This window comes from Heteronotia binoei, chromosome 16, assembly GCF_032191835.1.
Source record: "Heteronotia binoei isolate CCM8104 ecotype False Entrance Well chromosome 16, APGP_CSIRO_Hbin_v1, whole genome shotgun sequence".
NCBI lineage: Eukaryota > Metazoa > Chordata > Lepidosauria > Squamata > Gekkonidae > Heteronotia > Heteronotia binoei.
Window position 1 is genome coordinate 9,229,983 of NC_083238.1, and position 18,692 is coordinate 9,248,674.

General features: G+C 43.0%; 1 protein-coding gene across 1 annotated transcript in view; it reads left to right on the top strand.

Moving 5' to 3' along the window:
* The window catches only part of ARHGAP15 (Rho GTPase activating protein 15), an 884,620-nt gene that overhangs the window by 199,748 nt on the left and 666,180 nt on the right, over positions 1-18,692 (top strand). The window lies entirely within an intron of this gene.

Here is an 18,692-nt window from a genome sequence, read left to right on the forward strand (position 1 = left end):
GAGCTGAACAAGTTTTGTCTGAAAATCCCCCTGAGAATGAGAAAGAAAAATCAAATTTTAAAAGGCTGGATGGTTTTGCAAAAACTCTCATTTTAAAATCTCTTGAGGCATATGAAATTCCTGAATTACACACTCTTAAAACTGCAAAAGAAATGCTTGAATTCCTTAAAGATAAATATAATAAAACTCCCATAAGCACTATTCATGATTTAAAGGGAAAAATATTTGGTTTTCAAGATTTTGATTGACAGCAGTCAGTATCTTCTTCCCAGGTCATGCAGACAATAGGGAATCAGGCACAGTGTTAACCCTATCATGACTGGAACTTTAGAACATTGCAAAGGACATACAGAAAAGATATATATTTCCAACATTCCAACAGAATGACAAGTTGGTTTGTATGATATCCAAGGATTTAGGGTTTTAATATTAACAGATTTGTGATTCATACAGCATTTGGTTTGCCTTCACATCAAAGACTTTAATAGGTGGTATATACTGTCCTCTCTTCATGTAAAAAAAAAAAAAAAAACCTCAGCAGTGCTGTTAGAGTCTTTTGAACATTTGCTTTTAGTTGAGCAGACCAAGAACCAGAAGAATGAAAACCCACCCCTAAATATCTGTACCATTTGATTTGTTCTATGCAATTTCCTTTATTCATTCATCTGTGGTTGTTTTTCTGTCTAGAAAACATAAGCACATTAGATTTGTTAACATTGATTGTTAGTTCTTCTATGTTGCAGAACTCAGCAAGCAGTCTCAATAATCCAGACTATAGGAGCATGGTGAGGCTACTGCAGAAAGAAACTTAATCTCAACTATATTGAAAGCCCTACCCAGTACTTACAAGCCAATTAAGATGATTTTGAGACTGCAAAAGGATTTGAGTCTGGAAGGCCTGTTAAATGCTACCAAGGAGGAAGCAGCCTCCAGATCTGGGGACAAGGACACTGAATTGTCTGATTCTATGTCTGCTTTAAGCCTGAAACCACAGCATAGGAATAAGTCAAGAAGAGATATAATATGCCATAGATATAGGCAAAAAGGCCATATCGCAAAATATTGTAATAATTGTAATGCTGCTATTGAACAAAGGAATAACAATGTTAAAGCACATGTTTCAAATGAGGGAATACAGGTGCCATCTCATAGCCATAGAAATAATAGCAGCCAGAAATTTTTAAACCAGAAAATTTCCAAGCCACATGGCCCAGGTGGGAACAAAGAAAAGAACAGAGAAACTACCATGCATGTTAGTAATGTGAATTTATTGGTGAAAGAGGAAGATTTTTGATTGATAGTGGATCTTCTATGCATATTTGTCGATATAAAGGCATGTATTCAGAGTTAGATGAAAGTCAGAGACCTGAAATGATAGGTGCCAACCAGAAACCCTTACAAATTTATGGTGTGGGTGAGATCAAAATGAAATTGCTTACCACTGATGGAGATTTAATGCCAGTAAGACTGAAAAATGTGGCTTATGCACCTGAATCAATTGAGAATTTATTTTCAAGCCAAGTGCTTATAAGAAATAATTATGCTGTATATCTTGATAAAGGAGATGAAGGTGAAATTATTCAGAAGAATTCTGGAATTAGTTTTAAACTGGATGAAAGAAATGGAGCTCATTATATTATGGACTTAAGTGAAAGGTCAGATGCTGTTGATGTTGTGGAAAAGACTGTTTGCCAGACTGAAGGCAAACCAAATGCTGTATGAATCACAATATTAATATTAAACCCTAAATCCTTGGAAATCATACAAACCAACTTGCCATCCTGTGTACCAAATGTCGGAAATATATATATGTTCTATATGTCCTTTACAATGTTCTAAAGTTCCAGTCATTATAGGGTTAAATTGTGCCTGATTCCCTATTGTCTGCATGACCTGGGAAGAAGATACTGACTGCTGTGAATCAAGGTCTAGAAGTGGGAAAACCTGTTTTGTCTGTTTGGTCAGTTAGTCAGGTGACTTCCTTTGTTCAGGCGGAGAGTTCAAGAAAAGGGAGGAAGTAAACTTCCATTAAGTACATGATCTTCTAGTGCAGTGTTTCCCATTTGCAGGGTCACAAGAAAGTAGTGAGGAAGCCTCACTGCTGGGTCACAAGAAAAGCCAAAGCTAGCCTTGCCCTCAGCAAAGCTAGCCCCACCTCATCTCTGTGTTGTGCAGAGAGGAGCTGGGCTGCCTCTTCTTCCTTCTCCCCTGCTCCCAATGTTTGAGAGAAAAACTGGCCTCCATTGGCACTTTAGACCCATGAAGTATTCTTCAGGGTATGAGCTTTCATGTGCCTTTTAGTATGTTCTTTTGGGGAGATATCCCCGGGAGGCCTGGGTGGCAAAGAAGAGAGTGTGTGTTTTTTTCAGCTGGGAGGGGCAGAGAGTGAGCATTCCAGTAGCTGTATTTTTTTTTTAACCAAATGACCCCTGGGCAGAATTTTTGCTGGCTGGGGTCATCTGATGGCGAGGAAGGCTTTTTTCCCCTTTGGCCACCCCCTTCTTTCTTTCTTTCTTTTTCTGCAAGTGATGCTTTGTCTGTATTCTTGGTGCTGGAGAGGGGAGCAACAGTGGGAGGGCTTCTAGTGCCCTGGCCCCACTGGTGGACATTCTGGTGCTTTTGGGGCATTGTATGAGGGAATTTTGGACTGGATAGTCCACTGGCCTGATCCAACATGACTCTTCTTATGTTTATGTTCTTTCCTTTCCTTTCCTTTCCTTTCCTTTCCTTTCCTTTCCTTTCCTTTCCTTTCCTTTCCTTTCCTTTCCTTTCCTTTCCTTTCCTTTCCTTTCCTTTCCTTTCCTTTCCTTTCCTTTCCTTTCCTTTCCTTTCCTTTCCTTTCCTTTCCTTCCTTCCCTTCCCTTCCCTTCCCTTCCCTTCCCTTTCCTTTCCTTCCCTTCCCTTCCCTTCCCTTTCCTCCCCTTTCTCTTTCCTTCCTTCCTTCCTTCCCTCTCTCTTTCTTTCTTTCCTTTCATTTTTGCTGGATGAAACTTTTCTGTTCATCATACTGTTGTTGGAAACATAGGTGCTCTGCCAATGAAAAGTTGGTACCCCCAGTTGTAGCCAGGTGAGTGAGAATAAGAGATGTGGGGCAGAAAGAGATTATTGGAGATTACTGCAGTATATCTCAACAGCACTGGAAGAGATGGTACTATGAACTTGCACCATTTTACTGGTCCTGCATTTAACAGCTGTCTGACACCAAAATTAAACTCCTCCTGTAGATATTAAAAAGGATGAAAGTAGTTCACTGGCCAAGTATCTGCACAACAGGTTGCTTTTAAAGGCATGGGAAACATAGCCAGTAAAAAGCTGCACGCCCCTCATAAATATCCTTTTTGCGATAACTGCAAAAAAGCTTGTATGAACTTCATATAACTTGAAATTAATATATTAATTGCAGTATAATTCTCTGCTACCTTTCACAGCAATTTCCCTGTGTTTCAACCAAAGAAAAGTATGAAAAATAGCTGTCGAAAGATTTTCTTGAAACCAAGCAAGCTTGGTTGTAGCTTGAGGCAGCGTTCCAGTACTAACAGGTGAAGGAAGGGCCTACTAAATGTATCAGCATATTTTGAGGTAGAGCAACTGCCATGGCCCAGTGTGGGTGGTACACAGTGCCGGCATTCCTGATGGCAATGGCAACAGCACTCCCAACTGCATATACTGGCCAGTGCTGTTGAGGAAGGGATGTGTAGGTGGTGCAGGCAATTGAACATGGGCATTAGGAGTGCTTGCAAGCTGGAGAAGAATACACAGATAGTTGCATGCAGGTGTGGGGGTGAGAAGAGAGGACCACCCACTTTCCACCCCCATTTTGGATCAGCAAGAGTTTCAGAGAGATTTTTCTGAAAATGAATTTACTTCCAAAGAAGAGGCAGGTTTGGGGGAGTACCCTGGAAGTGACATCACAGGAAAAGGTGGAGTTTTGGTTCAGTGTGCCCTGGAAGTGACATCACCTGGTCCTTGACACCACAGGAAATGACATAATTCCTGTCTCCTGGCTCCACCCACAAAGTCTCCTGGCTCCATCCCCAAATTTTAGTGGGCCACGAAGAAGAAGTGTAAAAATAACCAGGCAACGGGAAAGAAAAGTTTGGGAAACCCTGTTCTAGTGTAAGCATGTAGTTCTATAGTGTTTGTTATTTTCACCTTCCAGTACCCTTTCCCTGTAGAAATAAATATGTTGTTGCTTTTTCATGTTAAATGCCTCTCAATGATTATATGATCCAGTGATCCATTGCACTGTTTGAGATAAAGAAATAGAATTTCAAACAGAATTCCCTAACACCAAATTCAGTATTATACCCAGAAATGGGTCTGATTTGCATTAAAGCTCAGGTGTGTCTTTCTGACAGGTCTAGCTCCATTAGACATGTATAATGAGCCTTTATCTCCATTATTACAAAAACTCCCAGGAAAAGACAAAGAAGTTTATTCTTCTGTAGATAGATAAATCACATCAGACTATGGAAAAAAATTGCAAAGTATTGTGTTTAAAAAAAATGCATGTTGCACTTTTAAATATTAACACTATAAGAATTCTCAGTATATAGATTTGTAGTATTGCATTTTTTATTATCTCAGTGCTTATTATAGTTAATTTTGTTGCTCATTGACCATAATAAATACATCAATCAGTTGGAGTAGACAATAGTGATGATAGATGCTTTGTTCCAATTCAGTTTAAGACAGCTTAATGTGTACCAGTTTATTTTTTACATTCAAGAGTTTTAGCTTTTTACAGCATGTTTTTTTTATTTTCAAACAAAACAGAAGGCAGAATGCTTTACCTGAGGCCCTCCATTGTCTACACATGACACTGATTTCTATTTTAACATCATCATACGTGGCAGACTCCCTAGTACATAGTTGCATGGAGAACACAGTCAGAGACTTATTAGAAGCATCAAGTTTGTTTCCTTTTCTTGACCCTCACAGCTTAAATCTAAAAAGGTCACACAAGAGATTGTAAGTAATTCTGCTATTTGAGAGGGGAGATATGCTAGTGCCGCTGCCAATTGATTTGACTCACGCTATCAGTTACAGTCCTGCCAATCACCATGATGATGCTTGTCAGGTTTGCCTTGCTGCCAGGCACTGTGTGAAATGGACAAGGGGTGTCTAACGATCCAGAGACTCTAAGCTATGCCTGCTTTGTAAGGTGGAGCAAATACCTTTGCTTGGGAGGAAAGAAAAGGCTCTCATATACATATTGCTCTTCTTAGAGTCTGTCAGTCTGCTTTTCAATTCTGTTCTTGTATCTGTCCGCATTCCTAGATGTTAGAGTAAGTAGGATTGCCTCCCTTTTAAAATATAATTGTAAAAGATTTAAAAAGACTTTTGCCACTTGTTGAAGAAGAGATGGGAGAAAATAGCTGAGTCAAAACACAGTGTAAACAAACTTTGGGATCAGTAACGCTTTCTTTCTCAAAATGCTACAGTGCCGCATCCTGACATTTTCCAGCCCTCCCATTTGGCTGTGGTATGTTCCACATCAGCCATTGGCCTGTGGACTGCCAGTCAAGACAACTTGTGTACTATTGGCTAGGTCTTCGCCTCTCCCCCACCCACTGCCAGCCCCAGGACAGATGAAGATTGGGCCACTGGGGAAACTGCTAGGCAGTAGCTGTTGCTAAGCAACCAAGTTTGCTTCTGTCAGTAAAATGCAATCAACCTTGGATCTCTCACTAAAAGGTGAGAGGAGGAGACTTTTGCTAGGCCTATTTTGGCATTTGATGGAGAACTCATTGGGGCTAAGGTTGCAAGTTCCAGGTTGGTGGGAAATTCCTGGAGATTTTATGGTGGAGTTTGAGGAGAGCAGGTTTTAGGGAGAGGAAAGGCCTTGACTGAATATAATGCCCTAGAGTCCACCCTCCAAAGATGTTATTTTCTCCATGGGGAGAGATCTGTTGTCTGGAGTTAAGTTGTGATACCAGGAGAACTTCAGGCTCCACCTGGAGGCTGGTTACCCTAGGCCTGGCTACTTGCTTCTGCTTAGCAGGAGCCCCCCCCCCCCATGACAGCCAGTGTAACATTGGAGTTAGGGCTTCAGAGTGGGTTTTGCCAGACCCAGGTTCTTGCTGTGAAAGCTGATTGGGTGATTTTGGACCAGTCACAGACTTTCAGCCTAACCTACCTCACAGGGTTGTTTTGTAAATCAAAGGGGAGAGAGGAGAATGATGTAAGTTGCTTCAGTCCCCCCCCCCCCCCCACACACACACTGTGGAGAAAGACTATGCTTTTCCCAGCTAGAGGCTGCAGGAGGAGGTGGAGGAGATGGAAAGCTGAAGTCAGAGAGGCAGGTAAAGGGAAGGAGATAGGGTTGTCAACTCCAGGTTGGGAAATTCTTGGAGATTTAAGGGGTAAAGACTGGATTGGATGGGGTTTAGACTCCACCCTCCAAATCAGCTATTTCCTCCCAGGGAACTATTGTTGCCAATCTCCAAGTGAAGGATGGTGATCATTCAGAATTACAGCTACTCTCCAGATGGCAGACATCACTTCCCTTGGAGAAAATGGTTGCTGTATCATTGTACCCTGCTGAGATTGCTTCCCTTCTGCTTTGGTCCACACTGTGATTTTGGACCAGTCACAGACTTTCAGTCTTACCTACCTTGCAGGGTTGTTGTGCAGATCTAAAGGAAGAGAGGATAATAATATAAGCTGTTTTGGTCCTCACTGTGGAGAAAGACTACTCTCTAGGTAGAGGCTGCAGGGAGAGAGGAGATGGAAAGCTGAATTCAGATCAATTCCCCTACAGATAAAAATATGGAGCAGAGGTCCATCAGTGGCTATTAGCCACAGTGTGTGTATATATGTTCCCTGGAAGGTCAGATGCTGAAGCTGAAGCTCGAATACTTTGGCCACCAAATGAGAAGGGAGCACTCACTGGAGAAGATCCTGATGCTGGGAAAGACAGAAGGCCAAAGAAGAAGGGGACGGCAAAAGATGAGATGGCTGGACAGCATTACTTATGTAACAAAGACGAATTTGAGCAGACTTCAGAGGATGGTGGAAGACAGGAGGGCCTGGCGTGACTTTGTCCATGGGTCACAAAGAGTCGAACTTGACTGTGCGACTGAACAAAAACAACAACATGCTGGCTGTGGCTCTTTTGGGTACCATCTCCCTCTGTGGCATCGGCTCCATCATTTAGGAGAGTATGCTATACATCACCCAGAGACCTGCTGTAGCAGGGATTGGGTGATTTATAAATAAAATAAGTAGTAGTTACTGGAAGAAGGAGGAGGAGCAGGAAGCCATTTCCTGATGGGGGCTGTGTTTGTCAAGTGACTCCCATCTAGATACAGCAGCCACCAGAGTGACTGGGGGATGAATAAATTGCAAGCCTCCTCTCCAGCAACCCCCATCCACCTTCTACTGCGGTGTCTTCTCTTTTATCCCAGCAAATGAATGGCTTTTAACATAGGGAAACATTTATTTTTAACACCCAGCCTAAAAAGACTTCTGAAGAGCTGAAAACTTGTGCTCTGTTTTGTGTCATAGCTCTGAGTTGCAGACCCTTCTCCTCACTACAAATATTCAAAGGCTTGCAAAGATTCAACACTGTGTTAATTAAAAAGCCATAAGAACGTAAGAAAAGCTTGCTGGATCAAGCCAGTGTTCCATCTGGTTTAGCATACTGTTTCATACAGCAGCTATCCAGTTAGTTTGCAGGGCTGGACAAGAAGAAGAGATTGGATTTATACCCCACACTTCACTACCCAAAAGAGTCTCAGAGCAGCTTACAATCTCTTTTCCCTTCCCCTCCCCACGACAGACACCCCGTGAGGTAGGTGAAGCTGAGACAACTCTCCCAGAACCACTCTTGAGCAGAACAGCTCTGTGAGACTCAAGGTCACATCAGCAGGTGCATGTGGAGGACTGCAGAATCAAACCCAGTTCCCCCAGATAAGAATCTGCACACTTAACCACTACACCAAACTGGCCAAGGCCTTCCCCTGTTGCCTCCCAGTACTGGTATTCAGAGGTTTGCTTTGTCTGTAGATGGAGACTCACCCCTCAGTCACCATGGTTAGTAGCCACCGATGCATCTCTCCTCCATGAATCTATCTAACCCTCTTTTAAAGCTATCTAAGCTTGTGGCTATCACTATCCCTGCTGCCAGCCTATAGCTATATCTTCTATAGTTTTCTTTTACAGTATTCAATAATATACCGTATTACATTACTGTGCAGTGTATCTTGTTGATGAGGTGGTACACAATAGCTATGTAGTTCTTTTGGTTGATGGTAATTGTCAATGGGGCTCTTCAGTAGCCACAGAGTAAGCACTACTGATATATACGGACAGTAGCATAAATATTAAATCCAGTTTACATCAGATTTTCAATCGGAACAAAACCAGATCCATTTCCGAAGGCCCATTTTAATAGTGCAGCCCTACTTATCCCCCTAAAAGTCTCCAGAGATGATACTTTCCTCTAGACAGCCCCTTCCAAAGGATAGGAGTTGCCACCAAAAAACCCAAAATGAGCTGCAACCTTCCTCAGTGTGGGACTGTAAGAAGCCCTTGTTGCAATGCATACTGCAATTTATTCTCAAGTAAGTCATTTGAGAATTATTATTTTAGCATGTGTATCCACTGTCGTAATTACTTCAGCTGGACGTGTTATATCAACATGTATGTAGCCCATTTCATCTTGGGAGTAGGCCTTCTGGAATGACAGGAGGCAGGGTCCAAGTTGCTGGATGGATTTTGCACATTCAGTCACCTCCTGGATCTTCTAAGAAATAGTTTTGAGACATTTGGGAGGTCAATTCATACAGAACTTGTTTCCTTTTGGTATTGCAAAGGAACTGGGCTGTAAGAAGAAACATACTGTACTATGATATCCCTAGGGCCTTGGAAAATAAGTTTGTAAATACATTTATGTTTTTTAAAAAAAACACATACAAAAAACTCCTTGTACAACAAATATTACAAAATGCCAAGATTATGCCAATCAAACAAAAGCAGTTGGTGCCGTAATGTATGATACAATATATGTTCAAAATAGGTACACAGTACATTGCTTGTGTAAATAGACCTTGATGAAAAGCCAATTTGTTGGAGATACCTAGATTGAATTTCTCCCCAGGCAGCTATTGTGGAGGCTACAACCTATTTTATTCCAGCACCTGTTTCCTTTCATTGTTTGAGAACTTAAGCTTCTTGGGCCAGCCCATGTGAACAGATAAGACTGGACTGCTCTAGTTGCATTTAGAAGGGCGTACTTAGCTAGGCACTTGAATATTGGTCAAAGCAATTTAGCAGCATTACCAGTGTGGATGGGGTGATGCAGCTGCTTTTATAGTGGACTGAGATCACTATCAGTTTTCATTTCTGGCACACTGTTATGGGTTCACATTGCTTTGCTGTAAGAATGATTTTCTTTTCCCTCTCAGAAAACAGCTGCACATCAGGGATAGTTGGCAACACAGGAAATGGACATCCAGCTGGGGGTTCTTAATTATAATTCTCCTTATTCCCCATTTCCCAGAATATTGTTCATATTCAATCATTCTACTCCGTTATTTCTTTTCATATATTGTCTTTTTATACTGATTATACTATATACTGATAGTACGAGCAGCCGTGTCATTTTCCTTATGGTTTTACCAGTAGCTGACCAAGTAAACATTTCTGTTTCAGAAAGTTATATCAAAATGTCTATCTGCATAGCAGATAAAAAAATTCTATTGCTTCCTGTAATATCTTTTAGTTGTAACATGTCCTGTATCTCTAGTTCAAATTTTCTAAAAAAACATATGTATCCTTTCGATTATCATGTTTCCAGTGAAATAAGTTGGGTAGGATCCTCATATTTTTGGATGTTTTGGTATTGTAATAAGTCACCTCTCGAGTTTTCATGTGCAGATTGAGCAGGTCTCTGGAGAGGCAGCATATACGTTTTCAAAATTAATTTCTAAATTAATAAAAGCTTTGGTTGGTGTGCAACCAGATGTTTTGGTTCACCAGGAGGTTAGATACCACCTAACATTTCTGTAAGCATATGGGGTTAGGTTTATACCAACTCTATCTACCCACAGCAGACTTCCCACTTTCCCTTTGTGCTCTTCCTGGGAGTCTTCCAACCCTCAGCATTTAGGGCTGCAGCAGGAGGGACAGCAAGAAAGCCAATTTCAATAGGATTCAAGTTACAGTCTTGTCATTTTTTTTTTTTTAGTATACCTGTTCAGCGTTGACAATACAACAGATTTTGAGAAATGCCATGCTTCTTTGGATCTTGGCACTAGCATGGGAAATACCGAGATTTCTTTCCAGTTTTTTGCTTTCCAAACTAGAAGCTTATGATTTCCAGTTAGCCTCAATTAGGGCTGCCAGGCGCCAGATGGGGCCTGGAGGTCTCCCAGAATTACAATTGATTTACAGTTGGTTGCTTTAGAGGGTGGACTCTATGGCATTATACCTCACTAAGCTACCTCCCCTCCCCATACATTGCCCTCCCCAGGCTCCAGCCCAAAATCTCCAGGAATTTTCCAACCCTAAGGTGGCAATCCTAGCCTAAACTGATTTCAATTTGGAGCCAATCAGGTTAATATTTTGCTAAGCATTTCAAGCTTTTTACAGTGATTTGTCAAAAGTTGATTTGGGTTGAATTCAGCCAGTGACTGGCAGTGTGCCACTATAGGCTGAATGGAGTTGGATGTCAACATTGACTAATTGTAAACTGGACTTCATCTTCTGCCTTCAGTGCAAATCCATACTGGGACTCTGCACAAGCAGATTGGCTGTGGATAGAAGTTTCTAGCTTCCTTAGGAATCAATGGAGGGACCCTTCTTTCCAGAGCAGGCACAACATTTTTCCCACTTTAATGATCACCTGCTCTAGAAAAGTGGCACCACCTTCCCACAGGTCCTTTCTTGCCACTGTTGTGATAGGAACTTCACTTTTCTCTGTGCGTTTTGAACCATCTCTTCGCCAATTACTTCTGATCCTTTGCTGAAGAGCAAGAGGGGATGAGATGACAAAAAAAAGTTGTGTTGCCCACCGTCTTAATTCTTGCCCAATTGGGCTCTCTTTTTCCCAGACCTTAAGAGTGAGGTAGCCATGTCTGATCTAACTGATGTGCCATTGGTTGCTTGTTCTTTTCTGTACCCCTTTCCTCTGGCTCCTCTCCACCAATCACATCCATCAAACCCTTGTTCAAAAGTGTACACAATGCAGCACAAAAATGACACATATTGATGAGCACAATCTCTGCCTCATGTGCTTTGGGAGGCCCACACTTCCACTCACAAAATATGCAAGGGGTTCACACTCAAGGCCAAGTCCAAGAGCTACCAATTGAAAGCAGCACATTGGAAGAGAGTTCTTACCTCCCTCAATGCCAATGTGTGGTTCCAAGTCAACGAGCATGAACTTTCCATGAACTTTCAACCAATATGTAGAAGTTTGTGCCAGTTTGGGAATAGATACATTTTCAAACAGACAGTCTCCACTCAAACAAAATGTTTTTTTTTCAATTTTAAACTTTATTTAGCGTTAAACAATAATAGACATCTTAGTACATGTATCTTTCATTCTTTCCAATCAATAACATTACATATAGCCACTTTTGTTATCTGACGTAGACTGAGGTCATTACATAATTATCAAAACTAGATCAGTTTTTCAAAACAAAATGTTTACCAAACTTCAAAACAATAGGGGGTGGAATTTTCCAGCATGGGAAACTTGTCAGTTTCAGACTAGTCCCCCCCTCCCCTTTTGCTGGGGTTCCTTTGTGTTCATGTCCCATTTTCTTTCACAGAGCTTTCAGAATTCCCCTGTGACAGAATTGGAAGGGTTAATAGAAAAGCTAAGGACTCAGGGAGTCTGAGTCATGTGATCTGAGGGTGGGGGCCAGAGTGCTCGGAACTCTCAGGATGAGTGAGAGACAGATAACGGCTGGAGAGTCAACTGTCAGAGGGAGACAGTTGAAGTGGGCAGTATATGGTCAGCAGGAGAGCTGAAGAAAGAACTGATACAGAGAGCTGTGAAGAGACTTCTGGTGAAGTGAAGCTCACTGTTAGCTCTGTGGAGACAGCCAGGTGGCTGAGAGTGACAATCGAGTGTCACAGTGAAAGACCTGAGTGGTCACAGAAATATTTACACTACTCTTAAGAACTAACAAGGTTGCTGAGAGAGAGATGTGGGTCTGAGAAAGTCAAGAGGGCTGGGAGCAGACACACCAGTCGACTCAAGAGACCAGACACATAAAGCCCAAGAGGCCAACCTAATTAGAGTTTGGAGAGTGAAGAATATAAGATCTGTGGACCCTGAGATACCTCAGTGAACCTCTGTATTGTAAAGCCTGAACTGTTTAGCAACTGTTATTCATCCAAGATACAAAATAGCCTATGCAAATACATCCCTTCCCCCCAGCTGAAGACTGTGTGTATATAAAAATCTGTGGTTAACTGTTAAGTTCTCTGGTGCCCGAGTATTTGGAATCAGCAGCAAATCAGCAGTGGTCCCCTACATACATAGTTATCCGTCTATCTGAAAATAAAAGAGAACCCCGAAGAGACTAGAAATCCTTATAATACCCACCCTTTTTACTCAGTAGTCGTGAGGTAAAACTAGAAGGAAAAAATAAAGTTGGCAGGAGGGGCTGGGGTCACCATAAGTCACCTTAAGTGGTGCAGGGCGGTCACATCCCCCCCCCCCCCAGCTTACATTTATAATTCTGTGCTTTGAGATCAGTCCCTTTAAGCTTACAATGACATTGGATTCTGTTGAGCCCTCTGTGGTTGCACTGGTACTGCCAGGCACTCTGTACATTGTGTGGGCCTGAGTACATTGCACTGGTTCTTCTGGACTTTCAAACCCCCTTGCTTGGGTTGTGATTATGTGCTTGACATCAGTCCTGTTGCCACATTGGCACTCTGTTCTGCTGCACCTTCTCTGTGTTGTATGTCATCCTGATAACCAACCTAACCAGATGAATGACCAGCTTGCTACTGAAACCTCTTCCGGAGATGAGGCGGAACACCTAGCTGAGATAGAGCCCATCAGTCTTCAAGGACAGGAGATGAAGATAAAGCCAATCTGCCCTCTTCTCCAGCTGCAAGTAATTTGCAGGCATGCAGACAAGATGTGGAGGAGAAGGAGGCCAGGCTCAGTGTTGCTCCAACACCACTTGAGTACCAGTACCATCAGTAGAGATCAGACCTGAGAACCTGTCGCAGTGAGCATCTGATGAATTGCAGATGCCTGTCACCAGATGAACCAGGAGATGAGTACTTGCAGGAATGTGTGCCACAATTAACAGTGACTAAACAGTCTATGGAGAGCCAGCTAGAAATCTAGACAACAGGAAGCTGATAACTGTGGACACACCTTGTACCACAGATATATAACCACCAGCTCTGTATCCTGACCCTCTGACTGGAGCCTCTGTTGCTCTGAACCCAAACTGGACCTTGGACAACCTGACTTCCGAACCCCTGAACCTTGACCTGTCTGACAATTCCCCTTCTTGGCTCCTGAACTTTGGGATGTCTCTTGACCACTCTCCTGCCAGAACTCTTGCTGTGAGTGATTACCTGGTGCTTTCTGCCTGCTTGTCCTGCGGAACTTCCACCTGCTTCTAGCACCAGACTCATTAAGGCCAGTGTACTGTGATTGCACTGGTACTGCTTGCCACTCTGTATATTACACTGGTTCTATTGGGCTTGTAAAAATCCCTTCTTGTTGGTTTGTGATTGAGTGGCATTGCTACATTGGCTCTGGGTTCTGCTGGGCACTTGTACATTGCACTAGAAATGCACCCCCCCCAAAAAAAAATTCAGTTTCTACTGCAGAGATTCTCTGGTTTGCCCTTAGTTCTGTTGAGTTTGCACTGCCACAGGGGCACTGGTTCAGCTAGGCACATTGCACAGATTCTGCTTGACTTGCAAAAATGTCCCCCACTTTCAGTTTCTACTGCAGAGATTCTCTAGGATGTTGATTCTATTCTGCTGGGCTTCTATTGCCCTTTTCTTTTTTGCTCTTTTTTTCTCCATTGGAAACAATGGAAGATAGGTAGATAGAGGAGAGTCAGCCAGAGAACCCCTCTGAGTTTGGTGTCTCTACTGTGCTGGAGGGCATTCTGTTGCATCACGAACTGAAATGGTTCTTTTAGCTCTTAAATGTTTGTGACAGTTTGTGGCTCATGAATCAGGCCTACCACAAATCGCAAACCAAATGAACCACATTTTCCTGATTCATGCCCATTCCTATCCATAAAGTATTTTCAGCTGGTATCAATGTCAACCAACAGTCTTGACCCACACTGACTAGGTTGGGTCCTATAATTCCAATACCATATAATTTCAATGCCATACTCAAACAATTTGCTTACCTTTGCCTTCATGTTCCATTCCGATGTGCAGTGCATCAAAACCATCTATCAAGAAATCAAAGCAGAAAACTAAAGAAAACATAAAGAAAAACTTAAGACTACATCTAAGAGACAAAGATACTCCTCTCCCCTGGCCCAGATGGTTCCAGCCCAGCCCATGGTCATCTGGATATCTCCATGTTCTCCATCCCTAGTTTAAAGTCACTAGATAGGTCATTCTCTGAAGCAGAGGTAGAACTGACTTTCCAGCCTCCACTAGAACATCTGGTGCCTGCTGCCAAACCTATGAGACCAGCAACACGGCCCCAGAATTACCCATCCCCACCACAGCATCCATTTTATATGTCTCCATAGTACATCCAGGAGTTGTCAGAATTTTGTGGCAAAGGATGCACCACTGTCCTGCCCCCCTGAACTCAACAATCTTATTTGGATCTGAGGCACCCAAAACCACCTCTGCCATTTCTGGCAGCACCTTCAATGGTGGAATCCAGACCAGAGGAAGAAGGGACCATCCCCTCTTACTATAGCTCTGAAGGGCAATCTGAGTCCTCATTTGACAACAGGTCCCCCAATGAAGATCTCTACCTATACAGAGAACAGATGTGAATATGGTAAAAATCCTTAGAAATAGATGTTACAACCAAAGATAACAAACCTAAAGATCAGATCCTCAGCCATTTCTACCCTGACTTATTGGGCATTTTTGTCTTTCTAGTACTAGAGGGCTCAGTTGACAGCACCAATATTGTTGAAACCTGCTTTGATCCTAGAAATCTCTTGCAGGATTGGGAATCTCTATCAGATAAAACAAGATTCTTGTGATTTTCTCTCCACCCACCTAACCACCCACCTCTCTAGTCACTGAGGAGATGAAAGCAAGGCAGAGGCATGGCCAACATTCAGTACCCTCTGACTGACAAAGCAAGGCAGAGGCATGGCCAGCATTCAGTACCCTCTGACTGACTGCCTCTGCGTGTTGTTTGGGAGCTGCACGGAAGCAGAGAGAAGGGTGCTCCAAAGAGTGATGGTGAGAGCACAGAAGATTTGTGGATGTTCTCTCCCCTCATTGGTGGATCTGTAGGATATGGGATGTAGAAGGAAGATACAAATGATCTTAAGGGACCCTTCACATCCGGGCCACTTGCTATTTGAGATCTTACCGTCAGGTAGGCGATATAGAGTGTTGAAGGCTAAGACAAATAGATTCAAGGGCAGCTTCTATCCAAGTGCCGTGGTTTGTTTGTTTGTTTGTTTGTTTGTTTATTTATTTATTTATTTATTTATTTATTTATTTATTTATTTATTTATTTATTTATTTATTTATTTATTTATTTATTATTACATTTGACTTATATCCCGCCCTCTCCGCAAACGGACTCAGGGCGGCTCACAGTATCATTTACACAGTTAAACTACTAAAATATATAAAACCATAATTTACAATTCACAGTTTAAAAACATATTACAATTTTTAAAAACCATTATATAGTGCTGAATCCATACATTATAAGCGGCATTAAAATTCCAAACAGTGATCATCGGCAATCTGTGTGATGTCCGGTGGCAGCCATCTTTCCATCAAGCATTGAAGGCCTGCTTGAACAACTCGGTCTTACAGGCCCTACGGAACGCAGACAGATCTCGCAGGGCCCGTACGGCTTCTGGAAGGGCATTCCAAAGCTCTGGTGCTGCCACCGAAAAGGCCCTAGATCTTGTCACGCATAGCCTGGCTTCTTTTGGTCTGGGGACCGAGAGTAGGTTTTTTGCCCCCGACCGCAGTGCTCTCTGGGGGATATATGGAGAAAGGCGGTCCCGTAGATATGCAGGTCCCTGACCATAAAGGGCTTTAAAGGTCAATACCAACACCTTGAAGCGAACTCGGAACACAACAGGTAGCCAGTGCAGCTCTTTCAGCACTGGCTGAATGTGCTCCCATCGTGGCAGCCTCATTAGCAGCTGTGCCGCAGCATTCTGCACAAGCTGTAGTCTCCGGGTTTGCGTCAAGGGTAGCCCCATGTAGAGAGCATTACAGTAATCTATTCTTGAGGTGACCGTAGCATGGATTACCATCGCTAAATCGTTGTGCTCCAGGAAAGGAGCCAGCTGCTGTTCCCGCCGAAGATGAAAGATCTTTTGGTTAGGCTAAAGACAGGGCTATGAATGGTTATTTGTTTTTAGATGCATTTAAATGGTCTATGTATATGTCCTTTTGTGGGTGTTGATGCGTTGGTATGTTTGTGGAAGAGCACCTCATTTTGTTGCTCTCATTTTCTTTTTTGAGAACAATGACAATAAATTTATCTATCTATCTATCTATCTATCTATCTATCTATCTATCTATCTATCTATCTATCTATCTATCTATCTAGTCAAGCATGAGATTTCAAAATAACCAGTCCTTGGATTTTGAAACAAAGTTAGGTTTATTGATAATCCATGTGGCTCATTCGAGCTGAAGATTGGGACTGATACTTTGTAGCACTAAAATACAAGCTTTAAAATGGCACATCAAAGATTCTATAAACAATTCTACATTCATGTGTGAAATTCACACTCTGGGTTCCTTATCTATATTGCGACTAGCACATCCTGGGTTCAGGCCTGGCTAGGCTTGGGAACAAGTCCCAGGAGGTCTTATCTTCAGCATCCAATCGATCTGCCTCTGCATCTCTTGTGCCATGAAGGTGGTGTTGGCTTGGATTTCGTCCCATAGCTCCCTTGCCATGGCAGTCATTTCTCCTCTTACAGTTTCCAGGATGTCTGGCTCTTTCGGGTTGCCCCCCTCTTTCTCCTCTGACTCGGACCCAACTGGACGGCTATCCTCTGGTCAGGGTCCACCCCGCTCATCCTCATCTCTTATGGGACAATCCTCCCGGCTTCCCCCGGGTTTCCTGCCGCCTTTGCTCCCTCGCACCAGCCTCAAAAGGATGATTTCGTGGCGTGTTGGCGCCTCATCCATTAGTGCACGGCTCCCACTTCTGTGGGGTGATGAATAGTTGTTGTACACGTAGCAGGGATCCATGGCCCCCGACTCTCCGAGTTCCAACAATGTGCCGCGGGGAGGGGTGGTGGTGGTCCGCACTTCTACTCCTTTACTTCTACTCCTACTTCTAAGTTAGATTTATTGATAATCCATGTGGCTCATTCGAGCTGAAGATTGGGACTGATACTTTGTAGCACTAGAATACAAGCTTTAAAATGGCACGTCAAAGGTTCTATAAACAATTCTACATTCATGTGTGAAATTCACACGCTGGGCTCCTTATCTATATTGCGACTAGCACATCCTGGGTTCAGGCCTGGCTGGGCCTGGGAACAAATCCCAGGAGGTCTTATTGTCAAAGAGGACGTTCCTGCATCTGTTAGTAAAAGCAAAAGAAGAAAGGTGGGGGCAGCTACTTTGATGTGCTCACATTTTAACTTTGAGTTAGTAACAACTCTGTAAATCTGAATTCTCTAACATAAAAATAACAATTCTAAGATCTGGCTTCTATAATATAGAATGGGTATACAATGCTTGACACAAATGCCTTGATGCTTTGGGACAGAAGCTTTATGCTTCTGCAGCTATTAGCCTTTGCTATGGGAAAAATTTCCAGTATCTGGTGTCCCTCCCTGCTGATATACATTCTTTAGCCAAACTTATTTGATTGGAGTCCATAAAGTTTTCCAAACAGGAGATCAATGTGGGGACACACAGTAGTATCAGCTATAGTGCTGAGAGGATGTTGCTGGCTCTGTGTTATTGCTGACCTTCTGGATGCATGATGCAGAGCTGAGGACCTACCTTTCAATGATACCACAATATTTTCAGCCACAACAGAATCATTCCTCTCCACATTGAAGAAAAATAGGCAAACAACCTAATCACTAGGTTTGCTCCCTGCCAAACCAAATCACTAGGTAATGCCCTCTACATGGGGCTACCCCTGTGCCGGACCCGGAAATTGCAGCTGGTGCAGAATGCCGTGGCCCAGCTGTTATTGGGCCTCCCAAGGTGGGGGCACATTCGGCTGGGTTTTCGGGCTTTGCACTGGCTCCCAATAACATACCGAGTCCGGTACAAGGTGCTGGTCATTACTTTTAAAGCCCTATATGGCCTGGGACCTGCCTACCTGAGGGACCGTCTCTCCCCACATGTTCCCCAGAGAGTACTGAGGTCTGGGACTCAAAACCTTCTCACCATCCCTGGGCCTAAGGAAGTTTGTCTCAAGTCAACCAGAGACAGGGCCTTTTCTACAATGGCCCCTACATGGTGGAACCAGCTACCGGAAGAGGTGAGGGCCCTGCGGGATCTTACTCAGTTCTGCAGGGCCTGTAAGACAACCCTCTTCC